Source organism: Panulirus ornatus, chromosome 21 (assembly GCF_036320965.1).
Source record: "Panulirus ornatus isolate Po-2019 chromosome 21, ASM3632096v1, whole genome shotgun sequence".
NCBI classification, from domain to species: domain Eukaryota; kingdom Metazoa; phylum Arthropoda; class Malacostraca; order Decapoda; family Palinuridae; genus Panulirus; species Panulirus ornatus.
The window spans coordinates 32,479,092-32,499,814 of NC_092244.1; the positions used below are offsets into that span (position 1 = coordinate 32,479,092).

General features: G+C 42.3%; 1 protein-coding gene across 3 annotated transcripts in view; it reads left to right on the forward strand.

Moving 5' to 3' along the window:
• The window catches only part of LOC139756449 (uncharacterized), a 352,809-nt gene that overhangs the window by 290,341 nt on the left and 41,745 nt on the right, over positions 1–20,723 (forward strand). The window lies entirely within an intron of this gene.

Here is a 20,723-nt window from a genome sequence, read left to right on the forward strand (position 1 = left end):
AATGAAAAGAAGGGAGAGACAGATATTATACTGTAGGAAAGAAACTTACGTTCTGGCTCTGTGTGAAAGAGGGAAACATGATTTGAGAATGTTTGAGAGGTAAAGTGTGAGGGACAAGTTATGGGAAAGGGTTAGAAAATGTAAGGAAGTGAGTTCTAGTCCAATGTAAGTGAGAATGAAAGTGGATTTTAAGAGGCTGGTAATTGTCATTGCTCATACACTTGGTATCTTTGGTGAAAGAAGTGAGGAAGAGAGGTGAGTGTTTTGGGAAGAGCTGAGTGGTGCATTAGCAAATTCGGTGCAAGGGATAAAGTTATAGTGGTGGAATGCAATAATTGGTGCTATGGCTGTTGAGGGTATGATTAGCAAGTATGGGATTCCCAGAGTAAATGAAAATAACGAGAAGCTTATTGAATTTTGTTGTGATTTTGAATATCTGATTAAAAAATGACACATGCATAAGTGTACATGGGTGAGAGGGGTGGTTAGTGAGCAGTAATGGATTATGTATTAACTGATAGGAATGTAAACGAGAGACTGTTGAATGTGAAGTGCTGAGAGGGGCAGCTGATGGGATGTTTGATCACATCTTGTTGGAGGTGAGTGGCAGAAGGAAAAGAGAGAATGACATAGATGAAAAGAGATTGGTGAAAGTGAGTGAGACTGGAAAGGAAGCTTGTGTGAGAAGATATAAAGAAAGATTAGCTGAGGCATGGCTCGAAGTGAGAGTAAACAAAACAAAGGAAGCAAACAAGAAATGGAAGGTATTTAGGAAAGCAAAGCTACATGTGTGTGTGAAGTGTGTGGCATGCAGAAGGTGGTATGTGAGAATTTGAGAAAGGGTAGTGAGTGGTAGATTGTGGAAGTTAAGTTGCAATGAATGAGAAAAGAGGTATGTTGGTGCTACCTGCAGGGAATGAGTGTAAATGATTGGGAGATGTACAAGAGAAAATGGCAGGTTGTTAAGAGGTGCAGGAGCTGAATAAGAGCACAACTGAAAGATGGAGTGAGAGTAGAAGTATACATCAGGGAGAGCAAGAAAATGTTTTAGAAGGGGACAAATAGTTTGAGGAGGACATGAGAACAAATGGGACATTAGTGAGGAAAGCATATCAGGTAGTGATAATAAGCAAAGAAAAAGTAAAGAGGACATGAGTTCAGTATTTTGAAATATTTCTAAATGTGTTTGATAACAGGGTGTAGGTGTGGGGTGTCTGGGTTGTGGACATATATGGAACAAGAGACTCACGGTAAAGTGATTTGTGAAAACAGTGGAGGTGGTGAAAGTCTTGCACAGGATGAAATGTGGCAAAGCACCTGGAGTGGATGGCACTGCCGTTGACTTTCTCAAGACTGGTAACTGTACTGTTGATCAATGAGTCAAGATTTTTGCTGTATGTATGGCTTAAGGTGAGATGCTGAAGGGTTGGTGGGAAGTCTGTATAGTGCCATTATGTAAAGGCAAGCAGACAAAAATGAATGTGCAAATTACAGAGGTATAATTATGGTGAGAATTCATGATTAGGTTTATGGGAGAGTAGTGACTGAAAGGATGGTGGTATGTACAGAGCATCTGATTAAGCACAAGCAAGTGGCTGTAGGAGTGAATAGGTTGTGTGGACCAGGTGTTTGGTTTGAGGAATTTGTGCAAGAAATACTTGAGAGAGAGAGAGAGAGAGAGAGAGAGAGAGAGAGAGAGAGAGAGAGAGAGAGAGAGAGAGAGAGAGAGAGAGAGAGAGAGATTTGCATGTGACATTCATAAAACTGGAGAAAGCATATGATTGGAAAGCAGGAATCATATGATGTGGAAGATGCCACAAATATATGGTCTGTGAGGATAGCTGACAGAAACACTGCATAGTTTCTGTTGAGAATAAGGCATGTGTGTGAGTAGAAAGGGAGGAGGGTGAGTGGTTCCAGGTGAAGGTAGATTTGTGTTAAAGGTGTGTGATCTCACTCTGGCTGTTTAAACTGGTTATGATTGGGTTGGTGAGAGATGTATATGAGGGTCTTAGAGAGAGGTGCAAGTCTGCAGAATGCAGGGACTGGGAGATGAATCAGTTGCTATTTCCAAACATGGCTCTAGTGTTAGACTTAAGTGAGAAACTTTGGAGAAACTGTGTCTGGGCTTAGAAGAGTTTGTGAAAGGAAGAACTTGAGAGTTAATGTGAATAAAAGTAAGGCTATGATATTTGGCAGAATGAGAGACAGGTTGGTTCAGTTAAAGAGAACCTAGAGGAAGTAGAGTGTTCTAGATACCTGAAAGCGGTCTTGGTAGTTGAAAAGAACCATAGGATGGGTGAGGGGGAGGTGAAGGCCATGAATGCATTGTGAAGTGTATAGAAAGAGAGGTCATTAGGTCATTGTCTGTTGGGGCAAAAAAAATAGGGGGTATGTTTATTGAAATAGTTGTTCCAAGAGTGTTGAGAATGAAGTGCTTGAGGACAATATGTACTGTGAGGAGGGTTGATCATGTAAGAAATGATAGTGTAAGAGAGCAGTGTGGTGGTAAGATGAGTATGACTAACAAAGGTGCATAAGGTATGGTAAAGGGGTTTAGAGATATGGAAAGGATGAGTGAAAGGAGACTGACTAAGAGGATATATGTGAAAGAAGTGGAAGGGGCAAGTAGGAGGGGTAAATGGTGGGGGAGATGGAAGATGGATTGAAAGAGTCTTTGAGTTATTAGGGCCTTAAAATGCAGAAGTGCAAGGGATAGAGTGAATCAGAGTGATGTGTTATGAAAGTAATGACACACTGTCAGTGGGTTGATCCAGGGCATATGAAGTAGCCATAGGAAATTTTGGTAAGGTCTGTGAGGCTTAACTTTGAATAGGGGCTTTGGTTTCAGTGCATTATACATGACAGCTAGAGAGTGGATGTGAGCAAATGAGACTGTTCTTCATATGTTCCTGGCACTACCTCACTAAATGGGAATGGGCAACTATTATAAATTAAGGGAAAGGTATCTGTAGCTAAAAAGAAGAATCTGGACATAATTGCATTGTTTTCCTGATTTACTGATGGAATAAGAAAATATTTCTGGAAAGCTTCTTGAGAAGATTTTGGGCTTAGTTTTTCATGAAAAGCAAGATGACAATACCATATGAATATCATACTGATTTCAGCTGATATTCAGCAAGATGGCAGTGCATGCTCATTGGTAAATTGTTCCATCTTAAGTTTGGAAGTAAACCTCAGAACTACATGATGCATCTTAACTAGTATATTTCTGTTCCATTGTTTTTTTTTTTCAGAGTTAGGGGGAATTATAGAGTGTCTGACTAAAAGTTATCATTATTATCAGCCATTTATTTCCTTTTGTACATAAGATTTCATCATGAAACGACAAAGCATCATGTCTGTTAATTGATGTTTAATTTCATTAAATGCACCAACAAAATAGCTGAGACAATGGAGCAATGCATGGTTTTGATTTGTGGTGTGATGGTGTTTATACTTTACTAATTAGTATGAGTAAGAAAGTTCAGTATTCGCTTTAACACACTAGATATAAATGGATGATATAAAGATAGGGGGGATTGTGAGTGATATTTCAAAGGCTGTCTGTACCTAATCAACCTCACTGGATTTGGAATGCAGCAAAACATAAGTAGATAGATAGAAAGAATAAAAATATCTATTATGTCAGATGTCAACTCTTTTATGTTGATAACATTACTCTAATATAGGATGAGGTAATATAGTGATGAAATGCCTGACTTTTTGATATTTACATTAGACTAAGAATTTGCCATTTGCATCTCTATTAGTAGAAACTAGGTAATTAAGTGTGCCTCACTTATTTGCAGTATGTTGACTGCATTAAAGATATGTCAGATGTTTTTATTTCCATATGTAAATCACATACATCACGCTATGATCAAAGTATGATTTATTTATGAATATATTTACCCCAAGTCAAATTTCCTTGAAAAATTCTTAGTGTTTCCCAGGGCCTTTCTAAAGGTTCTTGCAGCTCAAGGCTGCACTGTTTCTAGTAGCAGGAAAATGTAGACTCCCAAGGAGTGTGAAGGTCTTTGAGAAGACTCTCCTCCCAATGACACAGTCTTTCAAGAGGTGACATTTCACTCAAATTGTAACTTCTTGCATTTAGAATGCACTAAGGTATATATATATATTTTTTTTTTTTTTTGCTTTGTCGCTGTCTCCCGCGTTTGCGAGGTAGCGCAAGGAAACAGACGAAAGAAATGGCCCAACCCACCCCCATACACATGTATATACATACGTCCACACACGCAAAATATACATACCTACACAGCTTTCCATGGTTTACCCCAGATGCTTCACATGCCCCGCTTTAATCCACTGACAGCACGTCAACCCCGGTATACCACATCACTCCAATTCACTCTATTCCTTGCCCTCCTTTCACCCTCCTGCATGTTCGGGCCCCGATCACACAAAATCTTTTTCACTCCATCTTTCCACCTCCAATTTGGTCTCCCTCTTCTCCTCGTTCCCTCCACCTCCGACACATATATCCTCTTAGTCAATCTTTCCTCACTCATTCTCTCCATGTGCCCAAACCATTTCAAAACACTCTTCTGCTCTCTCAACCACGCTCTTTTTATTTCCACACATCTCTCTTACCCTTACGTTACTTACTCGATCAAACCACCTCACACCACACATTGTCCTCAAACATCTCATTTCCAGCACATCCATCCTCCTGCGCACAACTCTATCCATAGCCCACGCCTCGCAACCATACAACATTGTTGGAACCACTATTCCTTCAAACATACCCATTTTTGCTTTCCGAGATAATGTTCTCGACTTCCACACATTCTTCAAGGCTCCCAGAATTTTCGCCCCCTCCCCCACCCTATGATCCACTTCCGCTTCCATGGTTCCATCTGCTGCCAGATCCACTCCCAGATATCTAAAACACTTCACTTCCTCCAGTTTTTCTACATTCAAACTCACCTCCCAATTGACTTGACCCTCAACCCTACTGTACCTAATAACCTTGCTCTTATTCACATTTACTCTTAACTTTCTTCTTTCACACACCTTACCAAACTCAGTCACCAGCTTCTGCAGTTTCTCACATGAATCAGCCACCAGCGCTGTATCATCAGCGAACAACAACTGACTCACTTCCCAAGCTCTCTCATCCCCAACAGACTTCATACTTGCCCCTCTTTCCAAAACTCTTGCATTCACCTCCCTAACAACCCCATCCATAAACAAATTAAACAACCATGGAGACATCACACACCCCTGCCGCAAACCTACATTCAATGAGAACCAATCACTTTCCTCTCTTCCTACACGTACACATGCCTTACATCCTCGATAAAAACTTTTCACTGCTTCTAACAACTTGCCTCCCACACCATATATTGTTAATACCTTCCACAGAGCATCTCTATCAACTCTATCATATGCCTTCTCCAGATCCATAAATGCTACATACAAATCCATTTGCTTTTCTAAGTATTTCTCACATACATTCTTCAAAGCAAACACCTGATCCACACATCCTCTACCACTTCTGAAACCACACTGCTCTTCCCCAATCTGATGCTCTGTACATGCTTTCACCCTCTCAATCAATACCCTCCCATATAATTTACCAGGAATACTCAACAAACTTATACCTCTGTAATTTGAGCACTCACTCTTATCCCCTTTGCCTTTGTACAATGGCACTATGCACGCATTCCGCCAATCCTCAGGCACCTCACCGTGAGCCATACATACATTAAATAACCTTACCAACCAGTCAACAATACAGTCACCCCCTTTTTTAATAAATTCCACTGCAATACCATCCAAACCTGCTGCCTTGCCGGCTTTCATCTTCCGCAAAGCTTTTACTACCTCTTCTCTGTTTACCAAATCATTTTCCCTAACCCTCTCACTTTGCACACCACCTCGACCAAAACACCCTATATCTGCCACTCTATCATCAAACACATTCAACAAACCTTCAAAATACTCACTCCATCTCCTTCTCACATCACCACTACTTGTTATCACCTCCCCATTTGCGCCCTTCACTGAAGTTCCCATTTGCTCCCATGTCTTACGCACTTTATTTACCTCCTTCCAGAACATCTTTTTATTCTCTCTAAAATTTAATGATACTCTCTCACCCCAACTCTCATTTGCCCTTTTTTTCACCTCTTGCACCTTTCTCTTGACCTCCTGTCTCTTTCTTTTATACATCTCCCACTCAATTGCATTTTTTCCCTGCAAAAATCGTCCAAATGCCTCTCTCTTCTCTTTCACTAATACTCTTACTTCTTCATCCCATCACTCACTACCCTTTCTAATCAACCCACCTCCCACTCTTCTCATGCCACAAGCATCTTTTGCGCAATCCATCACTGATTCCCTAAATACATCCCATTCCTCCCCCACTCCCCTTACTTCCATTGTTCTCACCTTTTTCCATTTTGTACTCAGTCTCTCCTGGTACTTCCTCACACAAGTCTCCTTCCCAAGCTCACTTACTCTCACCACCCTCTTCACCCCAACATTCACTCTTTTTTTCTGAAAACCCATACAAATCTTCACCTTAGCCTCCACAAGATAATGATCAGACATCCCTCCAGTTGCACCTCTCAGCACATTAACATCCAAAAGTCTCTCTTTCGCACGCCTGTCAATTAACACGTAATCCAATAACGCTCTCTGGCCATCTCTCCTACTTACATAAGTATACTTATGTATATCTCGCTTTTTAAACCAGGTATTCCCAATCATCAGTCCTTTTTCAGCACATAAATCTACAAGCTCTTCACCATTTCCATTTACAACACTGAACACCCCATGCATACCAATTATTCCCTCAACTGCCACATTACTCACCTTTGCATTCAAATCACCCATCACTATAACCTGGTCTCGTGCATCAAAACCACTAACACACTCATTCAGCTGCTCCCAAAACACTTGCCTCTCATGATCTTTCTTCTCATGCCCAGGTGCATATGCACCAATAATCACCCATCTCTCTCCATCAACTTTCAGTTTTACCCATATTAATCGGGAATTTACTTTCTTACATTCTATCACGTACTCCCACAACTCCTGTTTCAGGAGTACTGCTACTCCTTCCCTTGCTCTTGTCCTCTCACTAACCCCTGACTTTACTCCCAAGACACTTCCAAACCACTCTTCCCCTTCACCCTTGAGCTACGTTTCACTCAGAGCCAAAACATCCAGGTTCCTTTCCTCAAACATACTACCTATCTCTCCTTTTTTCACATCTTGGTTACATCCACACACATTTAGGCACCCCAATCTGAGCCTTCGAGGAGTATGAGCACTCCCCGCGTGACTCCTCCTTCTGTTTCCCATTTTAGAAAGTTAAAAATATATATATATATATATATATATATATATATATATATATATATATATATATATATATATATATATATATATATATTTTTTTTTTTTTTTTTTTATACTTTGTCGCTGTCTCCCGCGTTTGCGAGGTAGCGCAAGGAAACAGACGAAAGAAATGGCCCAACCCCCCCCCATACACATGTACATACACACGTCCACACATGCAAATATACATACCTACACAGCTTTCCATGGTTTACCCCAGACGCTTCACATGCCTTGATTCAATCCACTGACAGCACGTCAACCCCTGTATACCACATCGCTCCAATTCACTCTATTCCTTGCCCTCCTTTCACCCTCCTGCATGTTCAGGCCCCGATCACACAAAATCTTTTTCACTCCATCTTTCCACCTCCAATTTGGTCTCCCTCTTCTCCTCGTTCCCTCCACCTCCGACACATATATCCTCTTGGTCAATCTTTCCTCACTCATTCTCTCCATGTGCCCAAACCATTTCAAAACACCCTCTTCTGCTCTCTCAACCACGCTCTTTTTATTTCCACACATCTCTCTTACCCTTACGTTACTTACTCGATCAAACCACCTCACACCACACATTGTCCTCAAACATCTCATTTCCAGCACATCCATCCTCCTGCGCACAACTCTATCCATAGCCCACGCCTCGCAACCATACAACATTGTTGGAACCACCATTCCCTCAAACATACCCATTTTTGCTTTCCGAGATAATGTTCTCGACTTCCACACATTTTTCAAGGCTCCCAAAATTTTCGCCCCCTCCCCCACCCTATGATCCACTTCCGCTTCCATGGTTCCATCCGCTGCCAGATCCACTCCCAGATATCTAAAACACTTCACTTCCTCCAGTTTTTCTCCATTCAAACTCACCTCCCAATTGACTTGACCCTCAACCCTACTGTACCTAATAACCTTGCTCTTATTCACATTTACTCTTAACTTTCTTCTTCCACACACTTTACCAAACTCAGTCACCAGCTTCTGCAGTTTCTCACATGAATCAGCCACCAGCGCTGTATCATCAGCGAACAACAACTGACTCACTTCCCAAGCTCTCTCATCCCCAACAGACTTCATACTTGCCCCTCTTTCCAGGACTCTTGCATTTACCTCCCTAACAACCCCATCCATAAACAAATTAAACAACCATATATATATATATATATATATATATATATATATATATATATATATATATATATATATATATATATATGTGTGTGAATAAATTGTACATTTCCCTTTCCATAGCCAGAGGTTGAACCGTTATGTGACGTTCATTTTTTCATTCATTTCAAGCTAAAAGTTTGTTTTCTAAATTGTTTCTTACATTTTTCATATGTATATATATGTATGTGTGTGTGTGTGTGCATGTGTGTGTGTGTGTGTGTGTGTGTGTGTGTATATATATGTATATTATCCCTGGGGATAGGGGTGAAAGAATACTTCCCACGTATTCCTCACGTGTCGTAGAAAGCGACTAGAGGGGACGGGAGCGGGGGGCCGGAAATCCTCCCCTCCTTGTATTAACTTTCTAAAATGGGAAACAGAAGAAGGAGTCACGCGGGGAGTGCTCATCCTCCTCGAAGGCTCAGAGTGGGGTGCCTAAATGTGTGTGGATGTAACCAAGATGTGAAAAAAGGAGAGATAGGTAGTATGTTTGAGGAAAGGAACCTGGATGTTTTGGCTCTGAGTGAAACGAAGCTCAAGGGTAAAGGGGAAGAGTGGTTTGGAAATGTCTGGGGAGTGAAGTCAGGGGTTAGTGAGAGGACAAGAGCAAGGGAAGGAGTAGCAATACTCCTGAAACAGGAGTTGTGGGAGTATGTCATAGAATGTAAGAAAGTAAATTCTCGATTAATATGGGTAAAATTGAAAGTTGATGGAGAGAGGTGGGTGATTATTGGTGCATATGCACCTGGGCATGAGAAGAAAGATCATGAGAGGCAAGTGTTTTGGGAGCAGCTAAATGAGTGTGTTAGCAGTTTTGATGCACGAGACCGGGTTATAGTGATGGGTGATTTGAATGCAAAGGTGAGTAATGTGGCAGTTGAGGGAATAATTGGTATGCATGGGGTGTTCAGTGTTGTAAATGGAAATGGTGAAGAGCTTGTAGATTTATGTGCTGAAAAAGGACTGATGATTGGGAATACCTGGTTTAAAAAGCGAGATATACATAAGTATACTTATGTAAGTAGGAGAGATGGCCAGAGAGCGTTATTGGATTACGTGTTAATGGACAGGCGTGCGAAAGAGAGACTTTTGGATGTCAATGTGCTGAGAGGTGCAACTGGAGGGATGTCTGATCATTATCTTGTGGAGGCTAAGGTGAAGATTAGTATGGGTTTTCAGAAAAGAAGAGTGAGTGTTGGGGTGAAGAAGGTGGTGAGAGTAAGTGAGCTTGGGAAGGAGACCTGTGTGAAGAAGTATCAGGAGAGACTGTGTACAGAATGGAAAAAGGTGAGAACAATGGAAGTAAGGGGAGTGGGGGAGGAATGGGATGTATTTAGGGAATCAGTGATGGATTGCGCAAAAGATGCTTGTGGCATGAGAAGAGTGGGAGGTGGGCTGTTTAGAAAGGGTAGTGAGTGGTGGGATGAAGAAGTAAGAGTAGTAGTGAAAGAGAAGAGAGAGGCTTTTGGACGATTTTTGCAGGGAAAAAATGCAATTGAGTGGGAGAAGTATAAAAGAAAGAGACAGGAGGTCAAGAGAAAGGTGCAAGAGGTGAAAAAAAGGGCAAATGAGAGTTGGGGTGAGAGACTATCAGTAAATTTTAGGGAGAATAAAAAGATGTTCTGGAAGGAGGTAAATAGGGTGCGTAAGACAAGGGAGCAAATGGGAACTTCAGTGAAGGGCGTAAATGGGGAGGTGATAACAAGTAGTGGTGATGTGAGAAGGAGATGGAATGAGTATTTTGAAGGTTTGTTGAATGTGTCTGATGACAGAGTGGCAGATATAGGGTGTTTGGGTCGAGGTGGTGTGCAAAGTGAGAGGGTTAGGGAAAATGATTTGGTAAACAGAGAAGAGGTAGTAAAAGCTTTGCGGAAGATGAAAGCCGGCAAGGCAGCAGGTTTGGATGGTATTGCAGTGGAATTTATTAAAAAAGGGGGTGACTGTATTGTTGACTGGTTGGTAAGGTTATTTAATGTATGTATGACTCATGGTGAGGTGCCTGAGGATTGGCGGAATGCGTGCATAGTGCCATTGTACAAAGGCAAAGGGGATAAGAGTGAGTGCTCAAATTACAGAGGTATAAGTTTGTTGAGTATTCCCGGGAAATTATATGGGAGGGTATTGATTGAGAGGGTGAAGGCATGTACAGAGCATCAGATTGGGGAAGAGCAGTGTGGTTTCAGAAGTGGTAGAGGATGTGTGGATCAGGTGTTTGCTTTGAAGAATGTATGTGAGAAATACTTAGAAAAGCAAATGGATTTGTATGTAGCATTTATGGATCTGGAGAAGGCATATGATAGAGTTGATAGAGATGCTCTGTGGAAGGTATTAAGAATATATGGTGTGGGAGGCAAGTTGTTAGAAGCAGTGAAAAGTTTTTATCGAGGATGTAAGGCATGTGTACGTGTAGGAAGAGAGGAAAGTGATTGGTTCTCAGTGAATGTAGGTTTGCGGCAGGGGTGTGTGATGTCTCCATGGTTGTTTAATTTGTTTATGGATGGGGTTGTTAGGGAGGTAAATGCAAGAGTTTTGGAAAGAGGGGCAAGTATGAAGTCTGTTGGGGATGAGAGAGCTTGGGAAGTGAGTCAGTTGTTGTTCGCTGATGATACAGCGCTGGTGGCGGATTCATGTGAGAAACTGCAGAAGCTGGTGACGGAGTTTGGTAAAGTGTGTGGAAGAAGAAAGTTAAGAGTAAATGTGAATAAGAGCAAGGTTATTAGGTACAGTAGGGTTGAGGGTCAAGTCAATTGGGAGGTGAGTTTGAATGGTGAAAAACTGGAGGAAGTGAAGTGTTTTAGATATCTGGGAGTGGATCTGTCACCGGATGGAACCATGGAAGCGGAAGTGGATCATAGGGTGGGGGAGGGGTTCGAAAATTTTGGGAGCCTTGAAAAATGTGTGGAAGTCGAGAACATTATCCCGGAAAGCAAAAATGGGTATGTTTGAAGGAATAGTAGTTCCAACAATGTTGTATGGTTGCGAGGCGTGGGCTATGGATAGAGTTGTGCGCAGGAGGATGGATGTGCTGGAAATGAGATGTTTGAGGACAATGTGTGGTGTGAGGTGGTTTGATCGAGTAAGTAACGTAAGGGTAAGAGAGATGTGTGGAAATAAAAAGAGCGTGGTTGAGAGAGCAGAAGAGGGTGTGTTGAAATGGTTTGGGCACATGGAGAGAATGAGTGAGGAAAGATTGACCAAGAGGATATATGTGTCGGAGGTGGAGGGAACGAGGAGAAGAGGGAGACCAAATTGGAGGTGGAAAGATGGAGTGAAAAGGATTTTGTGTGATCGGGGCCTGAACATGCAGGAGGGTGAAAGGAGGGCAAGGAATAGAGTGAAGTGGAGCGATGTGGTATACAGGGGTTGACGTGCTGTCAGTGGATTGAATCAAGGCATGTGAAGCGTCCGGGGTAAACCATGGAAAGCTGTGTAGGTATGTATATTTGCGTGTGTGGACGTGTGTATGTACATGTGTATGGGGGGGTTGGGCCATTTCTTTCGTCTGTTTCCTTGCGCTACCTCGCAAATGCGGGAGACAGCGACAAAGTATAAAAAAAAAAAAATATATATATATATATATATATATATATATATATATATATATTTTTTTTTTTTGCTGTCTCCCGTGTTTGCGAGGTAGCGCAAGGAAACAAACAAAAGAAATGGCCCAACCCACCCCCATACACATGTATATACATACGTCCACACACGCAAATATACATACCTACACAGCTTTCCATGGTTTACCCCAGACGCTTCACACGCCCTGATTCAATCCACTAACAGCACGTCAACCCCGGTATACCACATCGATCCAATTCACTCTATTCCTTGCCCTCCTCTCACCCTCCTGCATGTTCTGGCCCCGATCACACAAAATCTTTTTCACGCCATCTTTCCACCTCCAATTTGGTCTCCCACTTCTTCTCGTTCCCTCCACCTCCAACACATATATCCTCTTGGTCAATCTTTCCTCACTCATTCTCTCCATGTGCCCAAACCATTTCAAAACACCCTCTTCTGCTCTCTCAACCACGCTCTTTTTATTTCCACACATCTCTCTTACCCTTACGTTACTTACTCGATCAAACCACCTCACACCGCACATTGTCCTCAAACATCTCATTTCCAGCACATCCATCCTCCTGCGCACAACTCTATCCATAGCCCACGCCTCGCAACCATACAACATTGTTGGAACCACTATTCCTTCAAACATACCCATTTTTGCTTTCCGAGATAATGTTCTCGACTTCCACACATTCTTCAAGGCTCCCAGGATTTTCGCCCCCTCCCCCACCCTATGATTTACTTCCGCTTCCATGGTTCCATCCACTGCCAGATCTACTCCCAGATATCTAAAACACTTTACTTCCTCCAGTTTTTCTCCATTCAAACTCACCTCCCAATTGACTTGATCCTCAACCCTACTATACCTAATAACCTTGCTCTTATTCACATTTACTCCTAACTTTCTTCTTTCACACACTTTGCCAAACTCAGTCACCAGCTTCTGCAGTTTCTCACATGAATCAGCCACCAGCGCTGTATCATCAGCGAACAACAACTGACTCACTTCCCAAGCTCTCTCATCCCCAACAGACTTCATACTTGCCCCTCTTTCCAAAACTCTTGCATTTACCTCCCTAACAACCCCATCCATAAACAAATTAAACAACCATGGAGACATCACACACCCCTGCCGCAAACCTACATTCACTGAGAACCAATCACTTTCCTCTCATCCTACACGTACACATGCCATACATCCTCGATAAAAACTTTTCACTGCTTCTAACAACTTGCCTCCCACACCATATATTCTTAATACCTTCCACAGAGCATCTCTATCAACTCTATCATATGCCTTCTCCAGATCCATAAATGCTACATACAAATCCATTTGCTTTTCTAAGTATTTCTCACATACATTCTTCAAAGCAAACACCTGATCCACACATCCTCTACCACTTCTGAAACCACACTGCTCTTCCCCAATCTGATGCTCTGTACATGCCTTCACCCTCTCAATCAATACCCTCCCATATAATTTACCAGGAATACTCAACAAACTTATACCTCTGTAATTTGAGCACTCACTCTTATCCCCTTTGCTTTTGTACAATGGCACTATGCACGCATTCCTCCAATCCTCAGGCACCTCACCATGAGTCATATATACATTAAATAACCTTACCAACCAGTCAATGATACAGTCACTCCCTTTTTAATAAATTCCACTGCAATACCATCCAAACCTGCTGCCTTGCCGGCTTTCATCTTCCGCAAAGCTTTTACTACCTCTTCTCTGTTTACCAAATCATTTTCCCTAACCCTCTCACTTTGCACACCACCTCGACCAAGACACCCTATATCTGCCACTCTATCATCAAACACATTCAACAAACCTTCAAAATACTCACTCCATCTCCTTCTCACATCCCCACTACTTGTTATCACCTCCCCATTTGCGCCCTTCACTGAAGTTCCCATTTGCTCCCTTGTCTTACGCACTTTATTTACCTCCTTCCAGAACATCTTTTTATTCTCCCTAAAATTTAATGATACTCTCTCACCCCAACTCTCATTTGCTTTATTTTTCACCTCTTGCACCTTTCTCTTGACCTCCTGTCTCTTTCTTTTATACATCTCCCACTCAATTGCATTTTTTCCCTGCAAAAATAATCCAAATGTCTCTCTTCTCTTTCACTAATAATCTTACTTCTTCATCCCACCACTCACTACCCTTTCTAATCAACCCACCTCCCACTCTTCTCATGCCACAAGCATCTTTTGCGCAATCCATCACTGATTCCCTAAATACATCCCATTCCTCCCCCACTCCCCTTACTTCCATTGTTCTCACCTTTTTCCATTCTGTACTCAGTCTCTCCTGGTACTTCCTCACACAAGTCTCCTTCCCAAGCTCACTTACTCTCACCACCCTCTTCACCCGAACATTCACTCTTCTTTTCTGAAAACCCATACAAATCTTCACCTTATCCTCCACAAGATAATGATCAGACATCCCTCCAGTTGCACCTCTCAGCACATTAACATCCAAAAGTCTCTCTTTCGCGCGCCTGTCAATTAACACGTAATCCAATAACGCTCTCTGGCCATCTCTCCTACTTACATACGTATACTTATGTATAACTCGGTTTTTAAACCAGGTTGTTGTTCGCTGATGATACAGCGCTGGTGGCTGATTCATGTGAGAAACTGCAGAAGCTGGTGACTGAGTTTGGTAAAGTGTGTGAAAGAAGAAAGTTAAGAGTAAATGTGAATAAGAGCAAGGTAATTAGGTACAGTAGGGTTGAGGGTCAAGTCAATTGGGAGGTAAGTTTGAATGGAGAAAAACTGGAGGAAGTAAAGTGTTTTAGATATCTGGGAGTGGATGTGGCAGCGGATGGAACCATGGAAGTGGAAGTGGATCATAGGGTGGGGGAGGGGGCGAAAATCCTGGGAGCCTTGAAGAATGTGTGGAAGTCGAGAACATTATCTCGGAAAGCAGAAATGGGTATGTTTGAAGGAATAATGGTTCCAACAATGTTGTATGGTTGTGAGGCGTGGGCTATGGATAGAGTTGTGCACAGGAGGGTGGATGTGCTGAAAATGAGATGTTTGAAGACAATGTGTGGTGTGAGGTGGTTTGATCAAGTAAGTAATGTAAGGGTAAGAGAGATGTGTGGTAATAAAAAGAGAGTGGTTGAGAGAGCAGAAGAGGGTGTTTTGAAATGGTTTGGGCACATGGAAAGATTGACCAAGAGGATATATGTGTCGGAGGTGGAGGGAACGAGGAAAAGTGGGAGACCAAACTGGAGGTGGAAAGATGGAGTGAAAAAGATTTTGAGTGATCGGGGCCTGAACATGCAGGAGGGCGAAAGGCGGGCAAGGAATAGAGTGAATTGGATCGATGTGGTATACCGGGGTTGATGTGCTGTCAGTGGATTGAACCAGGGCATGTGAAGCGTCTGGGATTACGAAAGTTCTGTGGGTCCTAGATGTGGAAAGGGAGCTGTGGTTTCGGTGCATTATTACATGACAGCTAGAGACTGAGTGTGAACAAATGTGGCGTTTGTTGTCTTTTCCTAGCGCTACCTTGCACACATGAGGGGGAGGGGGTTATTATTTCATGTGTGGCGGGGTGGTGATGGGAATGAATAAAGGCAGACAGTATGAATTATGTACATGTGTATATATGTATATTTCTGTGTGTGTATATATATATATGTGTACATTGAGATGTATAGGTTTGTATATTTGCGTGTGTGGATGTGTATGTATATAGATGTGTATACAGGTGGGTTGGGCCATTTATTTTGTCTGTTTCCTTGCGCTACCTCGCAAACGCGGGAGACAGTGACAAAGCAAAATATATATAAATAAATAAATATATACATATATACGTTGAGATGTATAGGTATGCATATTTACTGTGTGGACGTGTATGTATTCACATTTGTATGTGGGTGGGTTGGACCATTCTTTCGTCTGTTTCCCTGCGCTACCTCGCTAACACGAGAGACAGCGACAGAGCAAAATAAATAAATATGAATATATATATATGAATATATTTTTTTATTTATTTTACTTTGTCACTGTCTCCTGTGTTAGTGAGGTAGCACAAGGAAATAGATGAAAGAATGGCCCAATCCACCCACATACGCATGTATATACATACACGTCCACACACGCACCTAGACATACTTATGCATTTGAACGTATACCTATATATACATACACAGACATATACATATATACACATGTACATAATTCATACTTGCTGCTTTTGTTTATTCCCATCGCCACCCTGTCAGACATGAAATGACAACCCCCTCTGCCCGCACGTCCGCAAGGAAGTGCTACGAAAAGGCAACAAAGGCCACATTCGTTCACACTCCGTCCTTAGCTGCCATGTATAGTGCACTGAAACCACAGCTCCCTTTCCATATCCAGGCCCCACAGAACTTTCCATGGTTTACCCTACATGCTTCCAATTCACTCTATTCCTTGCATTCCTTTCTCCCTCCTGCATGTTCAGGCCCCAATCACTCAAAATCTTTTTCACTCCATCCTTCCACCTCCAATTTGGTCTCCCACTTCTCCTCGTTCTCTTCACCTCTGACACATACATCCTCTTGGTCAATCTTTCCTCACTCATTCTCTCCATGTGACCAAACCATTTTTTAAACACCCTCTTCTGCTCTCTCAACCACACTCTTTTTATTAACACACATCTCTCTTACCTCATTATTACTTACACGGTCAAACCACCTCACACCACATATGGTCCTCAAACATATCATTTCCAACACATCCACTCTTATTCGCACAACCCTATCTATAGCCCACACCTCACAACCATATAACATTGTTGGAACCACTATTACTTCAAACATACCCATTTTTGCTTTATGAGATAAAGTTCTTGCCTTCCACACATTTTTCAATGCTCACAGAACTTTCACCCCTCTCCCACTCTGTGACTCACTTCCGCTTCCATGGTTCCATCTGCTGCCAAATTCACTCCCAGATATCTAAAACGCTTCACTTCCTCTAGTTTTTCTCTATTCAACCTTACCTCCCGATTGACTTGTCCATTAACCTTACTGTGCCTAATAACCTTGCTCTTGTTCACATTTACTCTCAGCTTTCTTCTCTCACACACTTTACCAAACTTAGTGACCAGCTTTTGCAGGTTCTCACCTGAATCAGCCACAAGCGCTGTATCATCAGCAAACAACTGCTGACTCACTTCCCAAGCCCTCTCATCCACAACAGACTGCATACTAGCCCCTCTCTCCAAAACTCTTGCATTCACCTCCCTAACAACCCCATCCATATACAAATTGAACAACCATGGAGACATCACACACCCCTGCCACAAACCGACATTCACTGAGAACCAATCACTTTCCTCTCTTCTTACTCGTACACATGCCATACATCCTCGATAAAAACTTCTCATTGCTTCTTGCAACTTGCCTCCCATACCATATATTCTTAATACCTTCCACAGAGCATCTCTATCAACTCTATCATGTGCCTTCTCCAGATCCATAAATGCTACATACAAATTCATTTGGTTTTTTAAGTATTTCTCACACACATTCTTCAAAGCAAACACTTGATCCACGCATCCTCTACCATTTCTGAAACCACACTGCTCTTCCCCAGTCTGATGCTCTGTACATGTCTTCACCCTCTCAATCAATACCCTCCCATATGATTTCTCAGGAATACTCAACAAACTTATACTTCTGTAATTTGAGCACTCACTTTTCCCCTTTTGCCTTTGTACAATGGCACTATGCATGCATTCTGCCAATCCTCAGGCACTTCACCATGATTCATACATACATTAGATATCCTTACCAACCAGTGAACAACACAGTCATCCCTTTTTTTGATAAGTTCCACTGCAGTACCATCCAAACTCGCCGTCTTGCTGGTTTTCATTTTCTGCAAAGCTTTCACTATCTCTTCTCTGTTTACCAAATCATTCTCCCTAACCCTCTCACTTTGCACACTACCTCGACCAAAACACCCTATATCTGCCACTCTATCGTCTAACACATTCAACAAACCTTCAAAATACTCAATCCATCTCCTTCTCACATCACCACTACTTGTTATCACCTCCCCATCAGCCCCCTTCACAGATGTTCCCATTTGTTCTCTTGTCTTACACACTTTATTTACCTCCTTCCAAACACCTTTTTATTCTCCCTAAAATTTAATGATACTCTCTCACCCCAACTCTCATTTGCCCTTTTTTTCACCTCTTGCACCTTTCTCTTGACCTCCTTCCTCTTTCTTTTTTACATCTCCCGGTCATTTGCATTATTTCCCAGCAAAAGTCATCCAGATGCCTCTCACTTCACTTTCACTAACAATCTTACTTCATTCCGCCACTTACTACCCTTTCTAATCTGCCCACCTCCCACGCTTCTCATGCCACAAGCATTTTTTGTGCAAGCCATCACGGTTCCCCTAAATACATGCCATTCCTCCCCCACTCCCCTTACATCCTTTGCTCTCACCTTTTTCCATTCTGCACTGTCTCTCCTCGTACTTCCTCGCACAAGTCTACTTCCCAAGCTCACTCTCACCACTCTCTTCATCCCAATATTCTCTCTTCTTTTCTGAAAACCTCTACAAATCTTCACCTTCGCCTCCACGAGATAATGATCAGACATCCCTCCAGTAGCACCTCTCAACACATTAACATCCAAAAGTCTCTGTTTCATGCCCCTGTCAATTAACATGTAATCCAATAATGCTCTCTGGCCATCTCTCCTACTTACATACGTATACTTATGTATATCTCTCTTTTTATAACCAGGTATTCCCAATCACCAGTCCTTTTTCAGCACATAAATCTACAATCTCTTCACCATTTCCATTAACAATAATGAACACCCCATGTACACCAATTATTCCCTCAACTGCCACATTACTCACTTTTGCATTCAAATCACCCATCACTATAACCCAGTCTCGTGCATCAAAACTGCTAACACACTCACTCAGCTGTTCCCAAAATGCTTGTTTCTCATGATCTTTCTTCTCATGCCTATGTGCATAGGCACCAATAATCACCCATGTTTCTCCATCCACTTCCAGTTTTACCCATATCAATCTTGAGTTTACTTTCTTACTCTCTATCATATATTCTCACAACTCCTGTTTCAGGAGTATTGCTACTCCTTCCCTTGCTTTTGTCCTCTCACCAACCCCTAACTTTACTCCCAAAACATTCCCAAACCACTCTTCCCCTTTACCCTTGAGCTTCGTTTTACTCAGAGCCAAAACATCCAGGTTTCTTTCCTCAAACATACTACATATATATATATAAATGAGTTAGTTGTTGTTTGCTGATGATACAGCGCTGGTGGCTGACTCATGTGAGAAACTGCAGAAGCTGGTGACTGAGTTTGGTAAAGCGTGTGAAAGAAGAAAGTTAAGAGTAAATGTGAATAAGAGCATGGTTATTAGGTACGGTAGGGTTGAGGGTCAAGTCAATTGGGAGGTAAGTTTGAATGGAGAAAAACTGGAGGAAGTAAAGTGTTTTAGATATCTGGGAGTGGATCTGGCAGCGGATGGAACCATGGAAGCGGAAGTGAATCATAGGGTGGGGGAGGGGGCGAAAATCCTGGGAGCCTTGAAGAATGTGTGGAAGTCGAGAACATTATCTCGGAAAGCAAAAATAGGTATGTTTGAAGGAATAGTGGTTCCAACAATGTTGTATGGTTGCGAGGCGTGGGCTATGGATAGAGTTGTGCGCAGGAGGGTGGATGTGCTGGAAATGAGATGTTTGAGGACAATGTGCGGTGTGAGGTGGTTTGATCGAGTAAGTAATGTAAGGGTAAGAGAGATGTGTGGAAATAAAAAGAGCGTGGTTGAGAGAGCAGAAAAGGGTGTTTTGAAATGGTTTGGGCACATGGAGAGAATGAGTGAGGAAAGATTGACCAAGAGGATATATGTGTCGGAGGTGGAGGGAACGAGAAGTGGGAGACCAAATTGGAGGTGGAAAGATGGAGTGAAAAAGATTTTGAGTGATCGGGGCCAGAACATGCAGGAGAGTGAAAGGCGGGCAAGGAATAGAGTGGATTGGATCGATGTGGTATACCGGGGTTGACGTGCTGTCAGTGGATTGAATCAGGGCATGTGAAGTGTCTGGGGTAAACCATGGAAAGTTGTGTGGGGCCTGGATGTGGAATGTGAGCTGTGGTTTCGGGCATTATTGCATGACAGCTAGAGACTGAGTGTGAACGAATGGGGCCTTTGTTGTCTTTTCCTAGCGCTACCTCGCACACATGAGGGGGGAGGGGGATGGTATTCCATGTGTGGCAAGGTGGCGATGGGAATGAATAAAGGCAGACAGTGTGAATTGTGTGCATGGGTATATATGTATGTGTCTGTGTGTGTATATATATGTGTACATTGAGATGTATAGGTATGTATATTTGCGTGTGTGGACGTGTATGTATATACATGTGTATGGGGGTGGGGTGGGCCATTTCTTTCGTCTGTTTCCTTGCGCTACCTCGCAAACGCAGGAGACCAACAAAGCAAAAAAAAAAAAAAGAAAAAATATATGGTGTGGGGGGCAAGTTGTTAGAAGCAGTGAAAAGTTTTTATCGAGGATGTAAGGCCTGTGTACGTGTAGGAAGAGA